Source organism: Spermophilus citellus, assembly GCF_964194105.1.
Source record: "Spermophilus citellus genome assembly, chromosome: 9".
Taxonomy (NCBI): Eukaryota; Metazoa; Chordata; class Mammalia; order Rodentia; family Sciuridae; genus Spermophilus; species Spermophilus citellus.
Window position 1 is genome coordinate 56,707,826 of NC_138191.1, and position 23,756 is coordinate 56,731,581.

The following is a 23,756-nucleotide window of genomic DNA, read 5'->3' on the forward strand; positions in this document are numbered from 1 at the left end:
TGTTTGCATAGTATCTGGCCAAGTCAAGTAAACAGTTACATAGTGACATACACCAGTACCGCTTCCATGCTCCCAGCATTGCTCTGAGCCGCTTTGAGTCAGGACCAAAGACAGTAAAATCTTATTAAAGCAGGAGAGAAAGGCTGAGTCATTTCCATAATGACTGGCTCATAGCGAGAATCATTACCAATCCTAAGAATGAGAAAATGGAGGCCTCTTTTTATGTGGAGTTATTGGCTGGTATCTTGCCTTTACAACTTTTGAAGAAAGAATTTATGGCTCATATATCTAAGAACAAATAATCCAGGAAAGTTACCTCATGGTGGATGAGTAACCAACAGCAATGTGACCTGGCAGAGAAAACAGCTACCTGTTATCTCCTACTACACGGGGGTGTTGAGCAGGGTCTGGGAGGAGTTAGGTATCTACAGCTCTGGGGCCTTCCACGGTCCTCCTGCTATCTCGAATACTCAGGTTTCAGGTCCACGAGAGCCAAATGGGTGAGAAAAGGAACAGAAATAAACACATTTCATAATCTTAAATGGTTAGCAAGTTCTATAAGTAGGAATATCAATGCATTTTTAATCATATGCCTTTATTTACTTCTGTTCTTCTAGTTCCTCCCAGAGTCTTTTGGAAGGGCTTGGGGTATGTCTGAAGGACAGGCCTCTCCAAGGGTGCTGTTCTCAGAACAGTTCCCAGAGGCCTCTGTTCTCTGCAGCTATCCTCACAGAGGGGGAAAGCACGGCAATCTCTCTTCTGTGGAATTGTAGGTATTTGCATCTGTTCTGCTGGAAGATGGAGCTGCTCAGGTGATGACAGCTAATGCTTACAAAAACTTAAAATTCACTAGGCATTTAGTTAGGGGGTTAAAATCGCAGGTCTTGTTTAATCCTCACAATCACTCTATAAAATATACATCACACACGTCACTGTAGGTGAGAGACATACCAGTGGAGAAGATACTGAGAAATTCAGATCCAAACTAGAATCAGACTGACGCAACATCCATCTATCTAGAAGCCCTGGCAAAAACAAACCTCTGAGTTCCATCATCAGTAGTGGTTGTACTCTTGGGAGCTAGCACAGCCTCTTCAGATTTTATTTTAGTCTTTGGCATTTGTCACCACCCCTGCCATAATCATTTAAGCTAAGCTATCATCTCTCACCTCAACTACAAATAATCACTGATATAACTGAGCTCTTCTTAAGGGCTAGACATTGTTCTAAGCCCTCAACCAACCTCTCCTCAGCTCACTTTGCTCCAGCCACCTGGGGCCGCTTGGGTCTCCTAAGTTCATACCAGACTTGTTCTCACCTCAGGATCTTTGCACATATTATTTCCTCTGCCTGTTGTCTATACTTTGCCTGGATCATCTCGTGTGTCTATTCTTTACTTAATTCAGGACTCTTGTAAAATGGCCCCTCCTCCAGAGAAGCTTTCCTGGTCTTTCCACATAAAATAAACCCCAATCCTCACCCACCATTCTCTATGCCACTATTATCCTATGTCTTTCCTCATAGCACCTAATAGTTCTCAAAATTATAGTTCTTATTTATTAAGGTAAAGATTAATTAATCCTTGAATATAAACAGCAACTTTCACATCCTCAACACCCAAGTCTCTAGGGCTAGAAGAGAGCCTGGCACATACTAGGAGCTCAATAAATACTGGCTGAGTAAATGAATGAGCAAAGGATGTGGCGAGCAGGGCCACTTTAGCACCAGCCCCGGGCACACAGTCAGTCCTCAGTAAGACCAACTAAGCAGAGAGGATGGAAGGAGATGAAAGGAGAAGAAAAATGCTGTCCAGAATTCATTTTAACAACATTTATTTGATGATTTTTTTTGGTTCCAACCATGTTGACACATTCTCTCATTTAATTCTCACCTCCTGTGAAATAGGCAGTTAAGCAAGAAAGGAGAAATACATGAATGGTGGCCAAAGACACATTTGTATCGATTCCTTGAGGTATTCTTTATCTGAAACAGGAAAGAGCTTATCTTAATGCGGCCCAAACCACAAGAATTTTGTGTTTATTTTTTATGATTCAGCTGCATTAATCCTACAGACTATTTGTGTTGACTTTTACTACATCTCCAAGATAAAAGGTTCGTTTCTACCATCCACTACTTCTTAATGAGCTTTTCACATCTCCCCAGGGTAGTGATCCAATTCATTAGATACATGAGTTTCCTTGTCGATATTTTTGTGGGAAAGGACCTGAATTTTTCTAAGGGTGTGTCTAAACTAAGATATCATGTTATAATAGCACTAAAACAACATTTTCATCACTTGATCATTTTAATCACATGCTGGAGCAGTGGTCCAAAAGTGTACAATACTCAAAATCTGCATAGTGTCCTAATTTGAAATCCTGACAAATCTTAAAAAAAAAGCAAAAAAAAAAAAAAAAAAAAAAAACCCTTTCAAAACTTTTCAGGAGTCCTTTCAGTTAAGGCTAGCAGAACCTGGCCTAGCACTTAGCTGATCCTCTTTCTTACTCAAACTCCTTCTAACCTCAGATAACATGACATGTTGTTAGAAGCGCCCCCCACCCCCCCAAAAAGGAGTTTTTTCTGCTTATTAAGAGCAAGTACTCTTCAGAGGATAGGACCCCTCCTTGTCTCCTTGCCCAGCAAGGCACAGCTGTTTGATTAGTTTGTGGTTAAACCTGATTTTACAAAATAAGGATGTGCTACTACACGGTTTTACAAACCAGGGGAATCTAAAAGAGTCTGGTCTCTGAGCAGCGTCCCAGTTTATATAGGAAATCCAATCCAACAGCTCCCCATTATACTGATGGGTCAGTAGTGAGCCTGAGGGCCCCTTCTTTCCTCCCTTTGTGCACCAGGGGAAGCCCATGAAGTGGGGTTAGAATTATAATCCTATTACAATTGAGCACCCTAATTAAAAAATCCAAAATACTCCAAAATCTGAAAATTTGGGGGCACCAAAATGATACCACAAGTGAAAAATTCTATACCTGACCATGGGTCACAGCCAAAATGTAGGTGCACAAAAATGTATAAAGTTATCTATAGGTTATGTCTATGAGGTGCAAAAGAAATAAAATTAATTTCATGTTTAGATTTGGGTCCTATCCCTAAGATAGCTCATTACATATAGATAAATATTCCAAAGTTCAAAAAATGTATCTTTTTTAATTTAAATACTGATAGTCCTAAGCATCTCAGATATGGGATACTCAACCTATAGAGCTCAGGTTCATTTAGGGCTGAAGGAGCCCATGGCCACTTTTCAAAAGTGCCAGGGAGCTTCAAGGGATGGTAGTACTAAAATAATAAAGGGTTAATAAGAGACACGTAACTCCTGAACAATGTCAAGATAAGGGACATGGTAAACCAATGTCATCGCTAGAAGATATTTTGAGGATTCATTTCCCGATTCTCATCTACCACAGAGTCCTGGACACTAAACTTCATAAGAGGAAGAACTCTTCACCTGGAAACTCTCCTGCTGCATCCACCAGTGTCACCCCTTCACTTAAACAACTGCTCTCCTCATTATCAAAACTCACACTGCTCTGAACAACTTACTCCTGGGAAAATAAATGTCTACAGTGAAAGTTGAACACAGGCAGGTGTTTTTAGTGAAATGAGCTCTCTTGGCACTACACGTTATAGTGTATGACATAGTTTGATCCTCAGCCCTGAGCAGGGTAATGTTATAACTGTTAGTGGGAAAACCAAGGCACGGAGGAGCAGAAATTTTGCAAGAAGAAGAAATGGAACTTGAATTCTGATCTTTTGACATCACATTGCAAGTAAGTAGGACTAATCAAAGCAAGCCTAAGCAAACCCAACTCTCTTCCAGGGTTGAGACCTCTAATGTCAACAGCAAATATGGGTACCGCACTTTACAGTTCACAGAACATCTTCAAACTCTTGTCCAGGAAACTATACAGAGAAAACTAATGTCTAACAGGAGGGTTATGGGACAACAACTATTTGGTGCATTGAAGGCTTCGATAAGCAGCTAACAAGCTTGGGTAGCTTCAAAGGGCAAGGGCAGAATTCAGAACGACCCAATAACTGGTTTTCACAATAACCTTCTCCAGTCAGCAAGGCAGATGGGACCTGATATGTACTACACTTGTCTCATAAAGCAGTGGTTACACAAAACATTTGAGCAAATCTTCCATCAAAAATGTTCCACACAAATGTTAAGTCCCTCAAGGGGTATGACTTAAAATACCCGAATATTTTGTTCTTCTGAAATACCTCTCTCCTTGAAGGCCCTGGACAAATGGGATGTTACAATGTACCTCCACTAATCTTTCAAACCTAAGTTATAGTATTCAAAGTTACTGTTTTAAATAATAATAATAATAAATACAGTTAAACTTCCCTCAAACCTATATTGTTTCATTCTATGAAAATGAGAAGAAGGTCTTCTTTTATCCAGTGAGTCTCTAAAATTCCCAAATCATTGGTAACAAGTGAAATGTTGATGTGACTTTTGTTTTAAATTGTCAAAATGTTGTTTTTCTTTTTCAATCTTCCATGCATCTTATTTTCAGTGGGTGTCCAAAAAACTAGACATATTTTCTGGAGTAAAACAAAGTATATTCCCAATTCTAATGGCTTCTTGGGAGAATTGAACATTATTTAAATGACAGAGGAATTCTTCTGATAAATCTCTTAGATATTGGAATACTACAGGTGGTAATGGCGGGGGACATGAGGGATGTGGTTATCTGCTGACCCAGTCTGTGTCGTCCTTCATTTCCTGAAGGCAAGTCTGGCTTTACCGATGCCCTGGGCCTGAGCAAGGGAAGCTCCTGCCCCTCCAGGTCATTATCCTGCTTAGCTTCTGTGGTCACCCTTCTCCTGGGCAGCCAGGCTAAGCCTGAAGCACCGAAGAGAGGAGTTGTACTGGGCTACTCACTAGAGCCTCCTTCCCAGTGGTTTGGCTATGGGCAGCCTATTCAGAAGAGAAAGGAACAGGGCTCATTCTCCACTTAGAGTTTTTCCCATAGAAATTTGTTATATTTCCACGGAAAACTGGAAATTTTGGTCTTTTGCCTTCTTAGAAAACACTGCCTGTTTAATTTTTTTATTTTTATTCATTTATTTATTTATTTATTTATTTATTTATTTATTTATTATTTTAATGGAACAAATGGAGCCGGTTCAGTTGGGCATGCCTGTAATCCCAGAGACCTGAACGGTTGAGACAGGAGGATCACAAGTTTGAGGCCAGCCTCAGCAACTTAGCAAGATGCTGTCTCAAAAAATAAAAGGAACTGGGGATGGAGCTCAGTAATAAAATGTCCCTGGGTTCAATCACCAGTACCAAAAAAACAAAAACAAAAACAAAGAAATCCCACTATGTCATCCCCTTTACAAATCTTTTGATGACTCCCTACTTCCTGCATAGTAAAAGCTGCAATCCTTGTTGTGGTAGTATGTAAAAACCTGCTACAAACTAGCACAAACTATTTTCTGAGTATTCTCTCTCACCTCATTCCACCTCCACCTCCATGCCGATTCTTAAGACACCACACACACACACACACACACAATCTCCAGAACTCCAGGAGTTCTAAACTGATAACTTTTCCTTAGGTCCTCTCTGCTTTTTCTTGCTTGTATTGTGAGCTTTCTTTGAGGTGCTCTTTCACCAATTCTCCAAGTTTCACCAAGATACTCTAATCTGGGAGTCTACAAAATGAACGTTTCACCAACCACATGCTTTCAGGAAGCTAAGTCAGGAGACCTGCTACTGTGGCAGGGTTGACCAGTACCCAAAATTTAGGGGGATAAGAGTTGTGTAGTATTGTAGCAATGGACTGTAAGGAGAGATAATAGCCTGGGTCATCCTGCATGTTGTCCCAAGGGCCTCCTGAGAGATCCTAGCAGCAAGAACTTGGAGATAAATGTCTGGGGACTGAAGAAGAAACGCTAGCTAGCCCTCAAAATAGAGATGCCCTGACTTGGAGCCAACAGCACTGCCAAGGGCATGACTTTGTGGGAGCTGTGAATTGCTTCTGAAAGCACCCTAAGGAATCAAGAGTCAGATTTAAATGACTGGCAGCTCCTAAAATGTAAGGCTGGTCCATGATAATCCCACTCAAAGTGAGACTATTCCTCACCTTTCCCTTCTTTACCTTTCATGGGCCAGGCCCCCAGGGACTAGGGAGACTCTAACCACAGAATTCTCCACAGCTGGCTTCCAGCTGGAAGACCCATTAGGGAGGAAGAGAGGTTCAGAGTTTTAATTGCTCTCTTGGACCAAATATTTGAATTACTAAATTAAGTCAGTAGATTCTGTTTAAAGATTGCAGAATTGTCCATATACCTAAGAATAAGCAAAACATCTTGGTTTTGCTGGAGTTCTTATCCAACAGCAGGGAACTATCAACAATAGTAAGCAGAAAATAAAGGAACATTGAGAGGCTACAAATAAATATGCTTTTTTCTTACCTTATGAGTCTGCTTGTACCACACTGGCAGCTACTGTTTATATGTTAAGCTCATGTAAACACAGCTGCCCTGCAACAAATCAGTAAGGTCTCCAGTGTCACATCTGAGGAAACCATTCTGAGCTTCACATGACATGACGGATGTGCCTGCCCACGTCGGGAGACAAGGCAAAGGGAAGGGGGACCCACTATCTATGAGGGGAGAGAACCCTCACAATTTTTCCTTTGGACTATGTTTTTTTCAAAACCACTAGAAGGTCTAGCAAGAAAGCCCCTGACATAGTAATCCTGAGAGCCACGGAGGTTGTAATATTAGACCCAACGTGCATCAAAGCATTCACTGGGTCCCTCATGTAAAGCTTTCCTTCTGGGAGTACTGTTCACACTCCTGTTTGTGATATTCCTGTTTGTGAGATAGATAGATAGATAGATAGATAGATAGATAGATAGATAGATAACTTTATCTTCTCCTTAGAGAAAGGTGTCCCATACCTTTAAATTGTCTTTCCAAAAGAGTCATGAAAGGAATCCCTGTTCTTCCCAAGTTCCTCAACTTGTTATATCTTTAGACCCTAACTCTACGTGACCTTGCTCTAGTGGGAAAGCACTATGGATGCCACCACCAGGTAGCCCCTCAGAGTCACCTAGCCAGGTGTGAGCAACACATTCATCTCACATGAAATAAAGTATTGTTTTAATTAGATTAAAACCAAAATAAACTAAGAGAAAAATACCCATACTTGCAAGGAGCTATAGGGCACAGGGTTATTATATATGCTGGGCCTATGCTACTGATACAGACTGATGCAGGTTTCTCATTTTATTTCAATAGCTCCTGAGGGTAAATACTCCAAACTCCAGATTTTGGTCTAGTAGGATGGAACTTATGGGAGGAGAAAGGAATCCATACTACTCCCAGTTTGAATGAGGGAGTTGCTTGTGGGGAGATAATAGAAATACATATTCTTTTGGAAAGGCATATCTATGATAATAAACAAAAGATACCAACTGAAGTATTACATTCACAGGCACCTAGTCTCTCTGTTCCTTTCTTTCCACAATATATTTTAAGTGACTACATTCATTAATCCAACAGACATCCACCAAGCTAATGGGATAAACACTATTAAGTTTGGTAATAAACAAGGTACAGCTTCTGCCCCTAAGGAACTCACAATCTAATGGGCAAGACAGTTGGCACAGAAAAGATCTAAAGGAGAACATGTCACTCTGGCTCCCCAGGAAGCAGACTCTGAGGCAGGGCCAAGTATCCAGGTTTCCCTTGCAGTCAACATCTCTAGAAGGGAAGAGAAGAAAGCAGAGTGGACACAGATGTTAAGCTGGGTCTGATGAGCCTCAGAAACCCTACGGTTAGCTCTACATCAATCAGTCATAGAACATGAGCTACCCAGAAAGGGGAACAACAGGTAACTGGGGTGATCCCTGAGAGGCTGACAGCTGGTGGCTATTTACCCACAGAACTTCTAGCAACTAGGGGCAACAAATCCTTCAAAAAAGAGGATCTGAGTGATAAATCACAGTGCCATGTGTCACAGAGTGCTCTGAGAGCAGGTAAAGGAACAATAAACCACGGGAAGAACATGAAGACTTTACTGAGAAGACTCTTAGAGGATAAGAGCTTTCCAGATTGCCAAAGAGGGAAGTAAGATGTGGTCCATATGGGACTGTTGTTGCCTCGTGGACTGGGGAGGCTATCTTCAGAGGAAAGTGAGAAAAGGTAATTCCCATATCACTAGGAAGACCTGACTTTGTCCCCTCTTCATTCTTTCTGTGTAAAGCCAGGAAGCCCCCAGAAAGTTCTATAAACACTAGATGAATATAAATATATGAACAAACAATAGTAAGCTACTGTGGCCAGAAAAATATCAAATCATAATTGGCTAGTGTGCAATTCAATATGATTTTTAAACATGGAAACACCAGTTAATAAACATTATAACCTACATAGCTGGCTACCTTACTTTTTTCCCAGGGCAGAAGTTTGGTAATTGCGGTGGATATAGAGGAAAGGTTGAGTGCTTTAGACCAGACAAAGCCAGGACCCAGGCCTGACTCAGCAGCTCATTTCTGCATAATCCTGGCCTATTCTCTTCACTTCTCTGGGTTTCATTTCTGTAAAGCTAACATCCACTTTCAGAGTGGTTGTGAGACTTCAATAATGTTTATAAAACTATGCAGTCTGTAATGGGCCCCTGGTACCCGTTTGCCATCTCAGATGCCTCATTAGAGCTGCAGGGAGTGACCTCAGCCTGCTTTAAGCCCATTGTTGTTTTCTGTCATTCTGTCTTAAAATACATCATTCCCTCTAGAGTAAGCCGAAGGACACTTTTGTATGTCCACAGTCTGTTCTGACAAAGCCAAGAGCTGGTAATAAAGAGAGGCTGGGGAATAAGTGGCCTCATTCTTCCTCATCTTGCAGAATCTGGACTGGGGTTAAGATGGTTGCTTAGTGACGGTATTAATTTGTCGGGGTGAACAACAGGCCCAAATCTCCCCCTCCCATCAGGAAAGAAATGCCACCATGCCAATCAGAGCTCTTGTTTCCGGAGATTCTTTGGGTGCTTTTCCCAAATGAAGGGTTTATTCTGAGGTAAACTGGGGACATTCCTCTGGTGGGAACTACCTCTAAAATGAAAGAAGAGCTATGAAATGCAGGGTTGGGGGTGGGGTAGATGGAAGCTGTAATTTGGGGCTCCTGCCTCCTCTTTTCATGTAGCAGATTATTCTGGAACCCAGGCAGGATGACCAAAGAAGAGCTGCACAAACAGGCTTCTGTTTCACGCTTGGCAGAGAGAGCACATGGTCGCTTTTTCTCTTAAGTCTTTCTAACTTGCAAGCATTGTGCTGTCATGGTGACAGGAACTAGGTTCCTGAGCCTTTCAGAACTGGGGGTGAGAGATGAGTCAGAAAACCCCAAATTATGGTGACACCTATAGTGAGTGACCTGTGAGTTAGGAATTTCTGAACTGTTCCCATTGAGCTGGCTTCCCAAAGCTATATGGTCCACTCCTCAGCTGGAAGCCTGGATTCCAACTGCTACTGCAGATTGAAACCAAGAGTCCTTAATGGATTTTCCACAAAAAAAACTGAAAGACATGAACTTGTGATATTTTAAGAATATAGATTTTTCCCAGTTAGGAGATTCAAATTGCTTTTCAAGGTGGAAAACAACAACAAAAATCACTAGTTGAATCAATGTATTTTAAATTCTTCTCTAATGCAGGTTTCCAATTAAGAGAACTCTTATTAAGATTAAAAAACATAAAGGATTTAATTGTGCAATAAAAATCCCACACCGAAAATAGAAGTAAAGCCTCTGAGAGATATCCAGGTAGTGGTTCTGTCCCTCATAGTGCTGGTCTCCAGTAAGTAGGAGTATGGGCACTTTTGACTCATCCCATGTACAGGGACAGAATTTACAGCCCTCCCCGACTGATACCAGTCTCACCAAGTGAACTGGAACTGCCCTAAATTTCACAGTTGCTGCTTAAGTCTTTTTTTTTTTTAATTCTCAATAGTCAACTATGCAAAATGAAGTATAGTCTGCAGCATTTTTCTAGTTGCCTTCTCTTTTTTTATATGTATATATTATATTTTTAGTTGTCATTGGATCTTTATTTTATTTATTTACATGTGATGCTGAGAATCGAACCCAGGGCCTCACACATGCTAGGCAAGTACTCTACCACTGAGCCACAACCCCAGCCCTAGTTGCCTTCTCTTACTGGCCAGAGATCCAAAATGAATTCTTGAGAAATTCCTCATTCCCCTCCTAACAAATCTGGGAGTCAGCCACCTCCAGGGCTCTCCGCTGGGGAGACCATCTGCTACAAATTGTGAACTGAAACCGGAAATGAAAGTGCTGAAATTCTCTGGGCCCCAAAGGAGCACCCCCTCCTAAAGCCAGGAGACCAGAGGAGGCCATGAGAAGTGTAAGGTGTAATTATCTCAGTCTGGTAACTTAGAATCCTGAGGTCTGGAATATTTGCAGTATTACTAATGAGTTATCCAGCCCCATTAAGAGAGAATACATAACAAAATAATAATTTTTATTCGTAATAAAAAAGCTTCAGTGGAAAAAAATGGAAGAAGTGTATGCATCTGTTATGGTTTTGCTCTTTTGGGTGCAATAAATGTCATCTTCACTCAAAACAATGGAGGTATATTTTAAAGAATGCACAAAATCCCAGGAAAAGAGACAAAATATTCAGGAAATGTTCTCAGCCATTCTTTTTCTCTGCCTTTCTACTTTTTGTGGTTCCCTGCTGGGTTTTATTTTCCCTCTTGGCTTACTTAGGGTGTTAACTCCCTGTAGCTTTGGGTGTCATAAAATGGACAGCATGATCTCAGCTTTGTCTGCTTTTGAATGTGTTCCCTTTTGAGTTCAGTACCTAGTATTAACTTTGATCTCCTGGTATTTTCAGTTGAATTTCTAAGTTCATCATTTTGAGCTAGGTCATGTCATAAGCTGCTGGATAACCTATTTATCAACGCAGGTCAACATCACATCCTAAGTTATTTCTTATGACTGGAAGATGGCTTTGGAGAGGGAGCGCAAAAAGATGGATCTTATGTATCAGATACAACTCAGAGTAGGCCCCTTTAGCAGAAGCATCTTAGCAGAAGCACTTTAGCAGAAGGTATGATGCTTAATGATGCTCTTGGCTTCTGTTGACCAAGTCAGTCTCAGTTTTTGGCAATCTGCATTGGATAGGCAAACATATTAGAAAATTATTTCATTTAGCAGGAAATCTGTTCGACATTTCAAGAGAACAGACTTAGATGAACCATAAGGTACAGTCATTAGTCAGTGAATTTCAAGTTTTTGTGGAGGCCCGCTCTGAGCAAGATGCTGGTTTGGGAGATCACACAGAAATTAATATGCTAGCAAAGTGTCTCAGCTTTTGATCCCAAAGTATTGGCCCGACAGGAAGAAACTCTCTATCTCTCCTTGGAACACAAGGAAATTCAGAGAAGATGACCTCTGTGTCAGGGTTAAGGGAAAGAGGCTGTTACCCTTTCAAAGTCAAGAGTCTGGCTGGAGAAGAGCTTCTCTCTGTCCCCCATCTTGCTGCTGTACAGAGGACAGTGGACCAGTTGACGGGAGGACTTGAGGTCCCCTCCACTTTACCATTTCTCCCACTCACACCACCCTGTGCCTTCATCAGATTATTTCATCTGCTTATGAAGGGAGGGAGGTTTGACTATGACAGTTTGTTCCTTAAGAAAAGTCACACTTGGGGACTCTAAATCTTGGGCTCCTTTAATGGTTTTACTTTCACACGCTAGAGCCTGACCCAGGAAAGAGTATCTTTGTGCTCCTTAGGAGGGAGAGGGAGAGGGAGAGATAGATAGATAGCTATCAGTATTGAAATAGGCCATCACTGTTGGGGGACTCAGGGTTCCTGAAGTGACACTGAGCATCCTATTGGATGGAAGCAATGGTGTCAGATTCAAGCCAGCGAGAGAGAGCAAAGTGTTTCCTTGTGGGGGAAGCTGGTTACCCAGAAATCCTATGGCCTTGAAAAGTCGACACTTTTGAAACTTGAGGGTTCTTCATTTAGGAATGGTTCCTATGTTATTATGGTTTATTATTGTTTTAAATATTTTAAATTATCAGAAACAGCTCTAAGTCCAGATTTTTTAAAGTAACATTTAAAACTTTCATAGCTACATTAACTCAAGTGAGAAAGCAAATGTGTGATTTAGCCAGGTCAGGAATTATTAACCCCATTTGCAAATGTGGAAATTTAAGGTAAGAGAAAAGAGAGGACTTGTCTCAGATCTAGTACATAACAAATTTCAATGAATTTGAATTCTTATTTTAAATCCAGGGTTGTGCAACTACATTCTTCTATCTCTATTTTATAGGTCGTTTAATAGCACATTTACATAAATTGAAGTTAAAAACAAAACTAAAAATGGTTTCATTAAAATCTAGAAGAAAATTACTTCATATGGCTGCTAACTTGTCATTAAATAAGGCTAGAGAGAGAAAAAAACGATAAGGTACTTTTTCACCCCCTATGGTTTAGAATATGAAACCTGCTATACAAAAAAATTATACTACAATCATCTGTTTAAGGATTTAAAATTAAAATTTTCTGAGGCTGGAGGATTGCAAGTTTGAGACCAGCCTTAGCAATCTAGTGAGAGCTTCAGCAATTTTGTAAGTCTCAAAAATTGCTAGCATGGCAGAGCTCACGAGACCTTCTTGTAGCCCGTGCTCTGACATCCTCACAGCTGAGCTATTCCAGTTGCCCTTTAACATCAGATGACTCTAAGAAATCTCACATTGTTAACTAAAATACACAAAGCCCCTGCCAATGGATAATCAGCACTGCAACCTTGCCATAAAAGAACATGTACTTTCCTGAAATCTCTGTGAACAAAAGAAATAGTTAACTGATGGCTCATATGACCCCAGGAAGAGCACCTTGAAAAGTCCATGCTTGTCAGCAGTGTCCAAAAGCCATAACGCAGCAATCTGTGAATCATTAGTCCTCAGATATCACAAACACTTGATTGTGTTTACCAAGGAGGCCATCATGGAAATTTTTGAAAAGTCTTAAAAGACTTTCTCACAACACAAATTACAAAATGCAGAAAGGGCCAAAACACAAATGAGGGATGTCAGACTAAGGAACTAAGAGTCACTTGTTTTCCAGATATCTTTTTTAAAAAAATATTTCTAATGAAGTGAAATACTTAAAAGGTACTTGTTATTCATATACAATTTAGTGAATTTTTATAAAGATTACAATTGTATAACCAGCTTTCAGAACAAAAAAGCCACCATCACACTAGAAGCCCCACTTATACCTCTCCCCCCACTGGATAATTTCTACTCTACCCTAATTCATGTCCCTCTTCTTGAACTTTATGTAACAGGAGTCATATAGTGTTTACTCTTGGGCCTGGCTTCTTTCACTCAACATTTTGTTAATGAGAGTCAGCCATGTTGTTGCATTAGCAGTAGGCTGCTTATTCTAATTGCTGTAATGTATTCCATTGTGGTGAGTATGCTCTCAGATTATTCATTCTGTTATTGGTGGACATTTGTTTAATATGTTGTGGAACAAAATTTGTTGTCAGAGTTTGGAAGTTAAAAAAAATGCATACTTAAAGAAAAAAAAACACTCGGGGTCTTTTTATACTAACATACAGAAAGAAAATCAAGGGGCCATTCCCAATGCTGAGACTTTGCTGTGCTTTGCTTGCCCACATCAGCCTCAGGAAACAGTGTGAGTTATGTGTGTAAGCATGATGGTTACAAGGAAGATGAGATCTAGGGTTCAGGAAAGTGAACTGCATAAATGTCTGCATGAGTGATCTGCAAGGAGTAAACGCAAAAGTTGCACGGGTATGTAAACACCAGGGAAGCTCTCTAGTTATTATTCAAAAGTCAAGTATCTTGGAGCAGCTAGGACACCTCATTCAGCCACAGGTTATTGTGATTTCAATCCAACGAAACTTATACAGGTCCTAGCAGATTTATCTTCCTATCTTAGATTTATCTTTGGCCTCTCCTATGACCAAAACCTTTCTTATCCATACAGCCCATATTTTCTCCCTTTTCTAAGAATACATTTACCCAGCTTAAGATCTGTTTCGAGATTCTAAAATACTATCAAGTTTCCAATAATTTGAGGCAAAACCAGCTTACTTTCAGTCTCTGTTTATCTGAGTGCCATAGCTTAAAATTTTTTACATATGGTAGAGAGGGAACTTTTGATATTTTATCCTCTGATCACCAGGACATGATTTCAGAGTACCTTTGGGATCTAAAGAAAACCAGTGTGTTCATTTGAAAGAGGGAGACTGGGAAAATAAAAGGAAGAGTCATATTTAGATTCGTTGGTTTGGAAAGACTTTAAAAATATTTATACCAGGGCTGGGGATGTGGCTCAAGCGGTAGCGCGCTCGCCTGACATGCGTGCGGCCCGGGTTCGATCCTCAGTACCACATACAAACAAAGATGTTGTGTCCGCCGAAAATTAAAAAATATGTATATATTTACACCAGTATTGTGGACTTGTTTATGTTCTGTATCTTGGGTAGAGTTTGAAGAAATTATATGTAAATCCTCAAAGATTTTAAGCATTTTTTCATAAATACTATGGTACTGTTTATAAACATAAATGTATGAGATAACTGTACATATAAAAAAGAATTAAGGATTTAAATTATATTTTAAATTTTTCCTGATTCTCTTTGACTGCATTTTTCTCTTCACTTGGTTTCTTGCAGATTTTGTAAGTACTCCAACAACATGAGATAGTGGTTTATATCTCTAAAAAGACATCTGAAAGATGAATTGATGACATCTCAGGTTGAACAAGTACTCATGTTACAGTTGGAACCATCCTAATCTCCGGATGAAATTAATATAGAAGTATAAAGAATAGTAAAAAATAATTATAGCTATGCCGTGTGGATCCTGGAAAAATAAAAGAAAGAGTTCTTTCTATCAATTATTCAAGGTAACATTTTTTTGTGCTTTTAACTTTTATACCAGTCACTGATAACTTTAACGCAGTTGAAAAATTGATCTTCACTGTGACTTTGAAGTGGGTAACAGTATCATCCTTGTTTTATAGATTTGGAAACTGGGCCTAGAGAAGTTCGTACCTTGCCAAAGTGATATAGTTGTGAATGACAGAGCCAGAACTTGAATCCAGCTCTGGCCTGAAGCCTAAGCCTTAACCACTGTGCTTTACAACCTCCCTTGTGATACAATCTGCCCATGAAGACTGACACCAAGGCCATATTAGCCTGAACACAAAGGCACCATCAGGTCCTAGAGAACCAAAGGCTATAAATCAGTAACTCCAAAGGTATGGGCAGCTTCTATTGAATTTGTTGAAAATAATGAAATATAGTTCTTTAGCAATCTAGGGAACAATGTTAGCATTAAAATTTGGTGTTTGGGTTTTGGCTTTCTCTCTTTCTCATATTCTCTCTCTCTCTCTCTCTCTCTCTCTCTCTCTCTCTCTCTCTTTGGTGCTGGGTATTGGGCCCAGCGGCACTTAACTACTGAGCCACATCCTCAGTTTGTGTTTGTTTTCAGTCAGGGTCTTGCTAAGTTGCAGAGGGCCACACTAAGTTGCTGGCTTTGAACTTGCCATCCTTCTGCTGCAGCCTTTGGCTCTCTTTTTAAGTATAAAGAAAATTCCATTAGGAGAACAAGGACTATTATGTTCATTGATTTTATTTTAGTCAGGATCCACACTCCACTCCCTAGGAAACATGCTTCTAGAAGGTGAAAGCCAAAATGGTACAACCAGCCATATAAAATTCCTGATCAATCCTTTCTTTTTAAAATGGAATAATCAAGACTCTGAATAGCCAAGTGACTTGACTGTGGTCACAGGGTCACAAAAGAATAAACAACAAGTCCAAGATCTGAACACAGGTCATCTTCCTTTTTCTACAACTATAATTCTTGCGAGTCCACATCGTATGATCAGAGAAAGCCCTGATGTGAGCTTTAGTTCATTTTTCACAATGCTTGGAACAAGTAGATTTTCAGCAAAAGTTGATTAAATACACATGTGGGAACTCCCAGGTTCTGCTCCACCCCTAAGTACCTGCACTCTTCAATACCCAATCCACTCTCTCACTGCATGTCATCTTTCTTCCTGGACTAAGCTTCCCACAAATGCTAATGCCACTCTTACCTGAGCAGCAACAGCAGGAACAGCATTTCCAGAAAAAATCTGGGCAGAAATAGAAACCACTCAGGACTATTTAATCAACACACTTGGTAGGTTATATTTTGCTAATTAGCCCTTAGACATACCATAAAGAGGATGAAACAAGCATGTTTTAGTAATAAAGACTGATGACAAATTCAGGACCTGGGGGTAGAGGGCATTTTAGGCCAACACACCCTAAAATGCAAAAGCTAACGAAAATCAGTGAGTTTGCTGACTGACTCAAGGTCATATAGCTGTTTGGTACCAGAGGGGGATCTCGACTCTGATGTCAAGACTTCATGTCTGGAGTTCCACATAATGTCGCTCTCCCATTCATTGTACCAGACATCATATAGACTAGTTGGGAGATGTTTACAAAGGGATAGGAATGATGTAGAAAAGTGAAGGGCAAGAGGTTACATATAATCACTAAAAGTGTTTATGGAAAAGTTACCATATTAGACATTTGTTATGACCTGAATTGTGTCCCTTCAAAATGTGTATGTGGAAGTCCTAAATCCCAGTGTGACAGTATTTGGAAATAGGATCTCTAGCCCATTAAGTCCAAGTGTTCAATTCTGCAAATATTTCAACAAAATTGACACAGATGCATTAAAATAAGTTGGAAATCATAATGGAGAGAAAGAGAAAGTGAGAATGTGTGTGTCTGTATATATGTATATATACACACACATATTTGTATGTGTTTATATTCATATGTATATATGTCAATTAATGTTATGGTTTTGATATGTGGTATTCCTCCAAAACCTCATGTCTGAGAAAATACAGGAATATTTGGGGGTGAAAAGATTAGATTCTGAGAGTTATAACCTAATCAGTAGATTAATCCATTTGGATTAATAATTCAAATGGATTACTGGATGGTAACTGTAGGGCAGGTAGGGCATGGCTGAAGGAAGTAGATCACTGAGGGCATGACCTTGAGGATTGTATTTTGTTCCTGATTCTTCCCCTCTCTCTCTCTCTCTCTCTCTCTCTCTCTCTCTCTCTCTCTCTCTCTCCTTCTGGCTGCTATGAGCTGAGCAGCTTTCTCCTGCCATGCTCTTCCAACTATGATGTTCTGCCTCATCTTGGCCCAGAGCAATAGAATTGAATGGAATTGGCCAGCCATGGACTGAACCTCTCTGAAACTGTGAGGCCAAAACAAACTTTTCCTCCTTCTTAGTTGTTCTTGTCGGGTATTTTGATTACAGCAATGGAAAACTTATTAACACAATATTGATTGATACTATATTATAATATAGTTATGTTATTATTAAATAATTATATATTATGTTTAAATTTTTGTAGATGTTTCCTATCTGGAATGATGGGACACAATGAGTTAAGGAGATAATTATGGTCATGTGAAGTCATAAGGGTGGGGACTTAATTCTGTAGGACTGGTAAATACTTAAAAGAAGAAGAGTCTCTAGGACTATGGGCACACAGAAATAAAAGCTTTGTTCTGGCACAGTGAGAAGACAGTCTTCTGCAATCAAAGAGATGGCCTCAGGAGAAATCAATTTTTTTAGTATTTTGGTCTTAGACTTCCAGACTCCAGAACTGTGAGAAATTAAATTTCTGTTGTTAAGTCATCTAGTCTGTGGTATTTCATCATGGTCTCCCAGGCTGACTAATGTGACACTGATGGTCAACAGTAAGGGGCTGCTGAAAGCAGGCTTGCCTGGGCCCAGGGAAGATATAAGGAACTGACACAAGGTCAAAATGTAAATGGAATTTTCAAGTTAACCGAGTCCAAACAAGCAAAAAGACAAAATATTTGTGAAATTTATAGACGGCCAAAAACAATTTATCTTTTTCTGTGGTTTATCAATTTGTCATCCTTTTAATTGCCTTTTTTCATTGGTGGTTTTATAAAAACAAACATCTCATAAAACTCACCTTTTAAAAACAGAACAAATATAAACCATTTGGGGTTTTAATGTTTTAATGTTTAAAAAACAATAGTTTATGTGAAGGAAAGGATAAATGACACGGAAAGAATCTGTGGAGGCACATCAGTGGAAATAACAGAGTATGGACCTCTGAAATTTTCTCTATAATAGCAATGAGAACACCAGAAAAAAATTATCAGAATCAAGTTTTTCAGAACTCTGGAAATTATTCAAAGGCTTATTCAGTAAAATGAGCAATAAAATAATAAAATAAAATTTAGTAATAACAATTATATATTAAATATAATTATTTAATAATAACATAACTATATTATAATATAATATTAATCAATGTTGTGTTAATAAGTTTTCCATTGCTGCAATCAAAATACCTGACAAGAACAACTAAGAGGAGGAAAAGTTTATTTGGGCCTCACAGTTTTAGAGGTTCAGTTCATGGCTTTATTCAAACAGTTGTCATTTATCAGAAAGAACAGGAAGACTTATGAGATTTTAACTTTCTCTATTCCTGTTTCCCTCTCCTCAAATCAATGATAGCTTTGAAAACCAGTAGCCTACAATACAGTGAATACCAATATCCTGGCAACCACTGGAGGGGATATAATAGGGTTAGAGCTCCTTCAAAGTCCCATCCAAGAGAATTAGCATTATTTTGCTCTGTGATGGTTCATAAAAATATTTTACTCAAAAACTGTCTTTATTTGAACTGACTTGGAGCATACCCAATGTGTAGGTACTTTTCCTAGAGGCATTGGTTGGGAACTCTACAGTTGCTTAATATGTTAAGTAATAGTTGAGTCAAACAGTAGACTAACTAAAAAAGTTAAAGGGAAAATCTGAGACTTGAAATTTCTTTAAGGAGCTTTGAAAATTTTTAGTATATTTCTGGGAATCTAGAAGGCTATATGCATCCCTGGGCCTGTGCATATACTCAAAAAACACCGGGAAAGTCCTTAATTTCTCAGCTTTGCTTGACTTTGAGGTTCTGGACAAGCAAGGACAAGGCAGAGTTAGAAACTTCCTGGCTGAATGTTGAAGGTTTGTTCCAAATACTCACACAGATTTCTTTACCAAAGACAGCAAAGCTTATTGGTCTTAGATATTTAATGAAATTTCTGTCCAATCATTATTGACCACTAAACTCACTGAAGTGAAGAGTCTAGTAACCATACATGACAAAGGACATAAACTTGACAGAATTAATTCAGAATCAAACCAACAATAATAATAAATCCAGGCAGATAGGAGAGCATCTGATTTCCAGAGTTGTCAAGTTATGTTTTTTAATGTTCAGGTTTTTTAATGTCTATAAAATTATGAAACATGCAAAAAAACATATCTGGAGGAAAAGCAGTCAATTGAGACTCCCTGGGAGAATAATGTTGGACTTATTAGACAAAGGTTCAAGTTATCTATTCTAAACATATTCAAAGAACTAAGAAAAGAAAGTATGAGAAAGATGTCTTACTATATAAGGAGATAGAAATTATTGTGTTTTTTAAAGACCCAAATAGAAATTCTGGAGTTGAATAATACAATTACCTAAATAAAAAATTCACTAGAGTTCAACAGCAGGAGTTGAGTGGGAAGAAGATAGAATTGATAAACTTTAAGATAGGTCAATTGAGACTATTTAGTCTGAAGAAGAGGGAAAAAATAATAAGAAAATAAATAAATAAACAAAGCCTCAGAGATCTGTGGGACACCATAAGTACATGGTGGTAGTTAGCAGAAGGAAAGCAGAAAAAAGAACAGAAAGAATATAAAGAAATAATGGCTAAAAACTATCCAAATTTTATTTTTTAAAACCATTAAGCTACACATTTGAGAAACTTAAAACACAATGAAAAACTCTAAGTAGGATAAGCTAAAAGAGATTCACACTTAGACAGATTATGATAAAATTACTGAAAAATAAAAATAGGGAATCTTGAAAACAACAAGAAAGAAGTGACTCATTATATACAAGATACTATATTTTACAAGTGTTCCCCCCTAAGGCCCATGTGTTAAAGGGTTGGTTCCTAGCTTATGGCACTATTGGAAGGTGGTAGAACTTTTAAGAGGTGAGGACTAGTTGGAAGTCTTCCAGCCATATGAGGGCATGCCCTTGAAAGGGATATTGAGACACTCATCCTTCCTCTTTTTCTCTTTTTGCTTCTCAGCCTCCATGAAGTAAGCAACTTTGCTGTAATACATGCTCCCACCATAATGTACTGTCTCACCACAGACCCAAAGGCAACAGGGGCCAAGTGCTATGGACTGAAACCATGAACCAAAGTAATCCTTTTCTCCTTATAGAAGAATATACTGAGATTTATCTTGGCTAACACATGTGGGAGTCTCAATAAGAGTTATAGCTGATTTCTCATCAGATCTTATGGATGCCAGAAGGCAGTGGATGACATATTCAAAGTTATGGATCAAGAATTCTACCTCTGGGGGCTGGGGTTGTGGCTCAGAGGTAGAGCGCTCAATTACCATTCGTGAGATGCTGGGTTCGATCCTTAGCACCACATAAAAATAAAATAAAGATATTGTGTCCACCTATAACTGAAAAATAAATATTTTTAAAAAATAATTCTACCTCTAACAAAACTATACTTCAAAAATGAAGCAGAAATTAAGACATTCACAGATAAATAAAAAACAGGATTTTTCAGAGCAAACCTGCTCTACAGAAGTTTCTAAAGGGAGTCCTTCAGACTGATATAAAAGGACACTAGACAAAAACTCAACACCAGAAGAAGAAATAAAGAGCACTGGTAAAGATAAGTACATAGTAACACCCATAAGAATGGGACTCTAACTAGAATAAGATATTTTCCATGCTTGTATGATTATATCCAGATTCTGCTGTCATGTATAACTAAAAAGAACCAATAAATAAAAAAGAAAAGTACATAGTAAATAATATGTGATGAACATATAACTTATGTGTAACACATATGAATATGACAACTATAAAAGAAGGAGAGAGGAAATGGAACTCTTCAGGAGCAAAGCTTTGTATAACTCTCAAAATTATGTTGTTAATCTGGTTAAAAATTAAGACGTGATCCTCAGGTAAACTATTGAGAAAATAGTTTAAAACAATCTGTGGTACAGATGGTTTAACAAATCCAGCAAAGACTCATTGGTACATACAAATAGTAGCAAAACCAGTATGACTTTGAAAAATCTCTGAAGAGAATTAATTATTCATTTAGGAAGTTGTTTTTATGAATTTCTCAGTATACATTAATTGGAAAAGCAAGCAAGATGTTCTTTCATTCATTTTAGATTGAGGTCCTCCTATGTGTCAAACACTGTTTGATGCTGTGTAATACTGCTTATCTGAGTCTGTCTTGATGAAGAGCATTCCTTATGAACTTGTAACTTCTACCAAACTCCCTTCTGTTATTCTAACTTCATAATGACTCAGTGTCCTTATTAATCACCTTCATACCCAGTCTGGTCTATTTATTCATTCCATAAATATGTTGAATTCCTGTTATATGCTGTCCATTGCAAATGAAGTGGTGAACAAGGCAGACTGATTTCTTGCCTTATGGAAACTTACATATAATGTGTAATATAATGTTTTGTATATAATGTAATGATAATGAGTGAATATACCAGGAGGAAAAACAAAACCAGGGTATGAAGATGAATGCTTTTAAACAAGGTGGCTGGGAAAGAAATCTTTAAGAAGGTTACATGTAAGAAGAGATCTAAATACAATACAGAGACCTGGAGAAGTTTTCCAGGAAGAGGAAACAACTACAGAAACTGAAGTGGGAATGAGCAAAGAGTTTCTTTGAGGATGAGTGAAGCCAGTATGAACTGAAATTTCTTCATTCAGCACGTCCTGGATTCAACATGCACCTTCATGCTTCTTGACGCAATTTATATCTTTACCTGTATCACTAATATTAAGTTACAAGAACCTTCTAATGTTCTTCTTACCTAAGTCTGTGTCCCCTAAAATTCCTTTTAAGCTCCATTGTCAGAATGGCTTTTCCAGAGTGATTTTATCATGTCACTTTGCAATTAATAAAACTACTTCCCGATGCTAAGAAGACCAGGTCTCTATACTCATAGAGCTTATATTCTTGAGGGATCAGACTGACCGTAAACAGATAATTGTCAAGATAATTTCAGATAATAGTAAATGTCAAGAATAAAACAGAGAAATAGTAATGGAGGAGACAACCTGAGATGCTCTAGAAAATCTGGGGGCAATCTGTTCCAGCAGAGGGAACACCAGATGCCAAGACTCTAAGGTGGGGCTTTTTGAGGCTGAACTTCATGTCATCTCCTTTGAGAAGTCTTCCTCAATGCTCCTGGGAAACAAGCTCATCTGAGTGACTAATTCAGTGCTCATATTTATATTTCAGTGTTTGTCAAAATTGTCAAGTTTATCTCTCTCCAATAGACTAAGTCTATCAAGTACTGAAAAACTGAGTACAGAAACCCTATCTAAGTCATTTAGCTATCCAAAACACTGTAGTTATTAATAAGTTATCTGTGGAACTGAACTGGATGAAGCTTAGTGTCCTAATCTGGAAGCTAAAATCATCCATTAATTGAGCTGCAATCCAACTTGAACTCATTCTCATGGCTCCTGTTAAGCCATCCTCACTGTCACTATCTCTCTGGGTAAAATCTGGCTGTTGGCAAATTTTGATAAATCAACATTAAATAAATATAAAATTGTAGAATTCAAATTATTGTGTGCCTCGTTAGAATAACTTCAAGAATTAACATGCATCAACTCTTGGACTGAATTAATCAATTACCTCTCTGAAAAACTGCTTAGACTTCTAAAATTGATACTGACGATACTGACTTGTGAACAGGCTTTATCTTGATTTCAGAAGTTTTTGTTGAAAGATGTTAGTCAAAAGACTGTCACTAATGGAACATTCATTCTATTGCTATTATTTTTAGGTGCTTCTATGTGCCAAGTATAGTACCTCTTTCTGGGTATGTGAGGTTAAAGAAGTGCACACATCTTTGTGTGTTTACCTTTGTGGAATTTGTGGTCTTGTCAAGACACAGTAAAAAACAAGAAAACAAACAAACCAATGTATAATGACAGCTTATGATACACACTATTGAAGATACAAACAGTGTACAGACAGAGAATAGCAAGGGAGACCTTTGCTTTGGGTAGTCCAGGAAGGCTTCCCTAAATAAGTGATTTTTATTGGGGGGAGGGGGGCACAATGGCACATGCCTGTAATCCCAGCAGTTTGAAAGGCTGAGGCAGTTCAAAGCCAGCCTCAGCAACAGCGGGGCACTAAGCAACTAAGTGAGACCCTGTCTCTAAATAAAATACAAAAAATGACTAGGGATGTGGTTCAGTGGTTGAGTGCCCCTGAGTCCAATCACTAGCACCCCCTCACAAAAAAAAGTGATATTTTAAACCGACCTCAGTCCTGCAAAAGAGGAACAGATCTCTCAGCCTTTAATAAATTCTAGATAATTTGCTTAATTTTGAGAGGTAGTTCACAATGTCTTGTGGTTATTATATTTTTCTATGTTCTTAAGAAAAAAAAAAGACTTTTTAGCAGAAAGCAGTGGTGCACACCTGTGATCCCAGCTACTGGGGAGATAAACAGGAGTTTCACAAGTTTGACGCCAGCCTCAGCACTTAGCAAGACCTGTCTCAAAGTGAAATA

The 23,756-nt window shown here is 38.6% G+C and overlaps 1 long non-coding RNA gene across 1 annotated transcript in view; it reads right to left on the reverse strand.

The window, feature by feature from the left end:
* LOC308657153 overlaps nucleotides 1-23,756 on the reverse strand; it is a 61,650-nt gene that overhangs the window by 18,971 nt on the left and 18,923 nt on the right. The window lies entirely within an intron of this gene.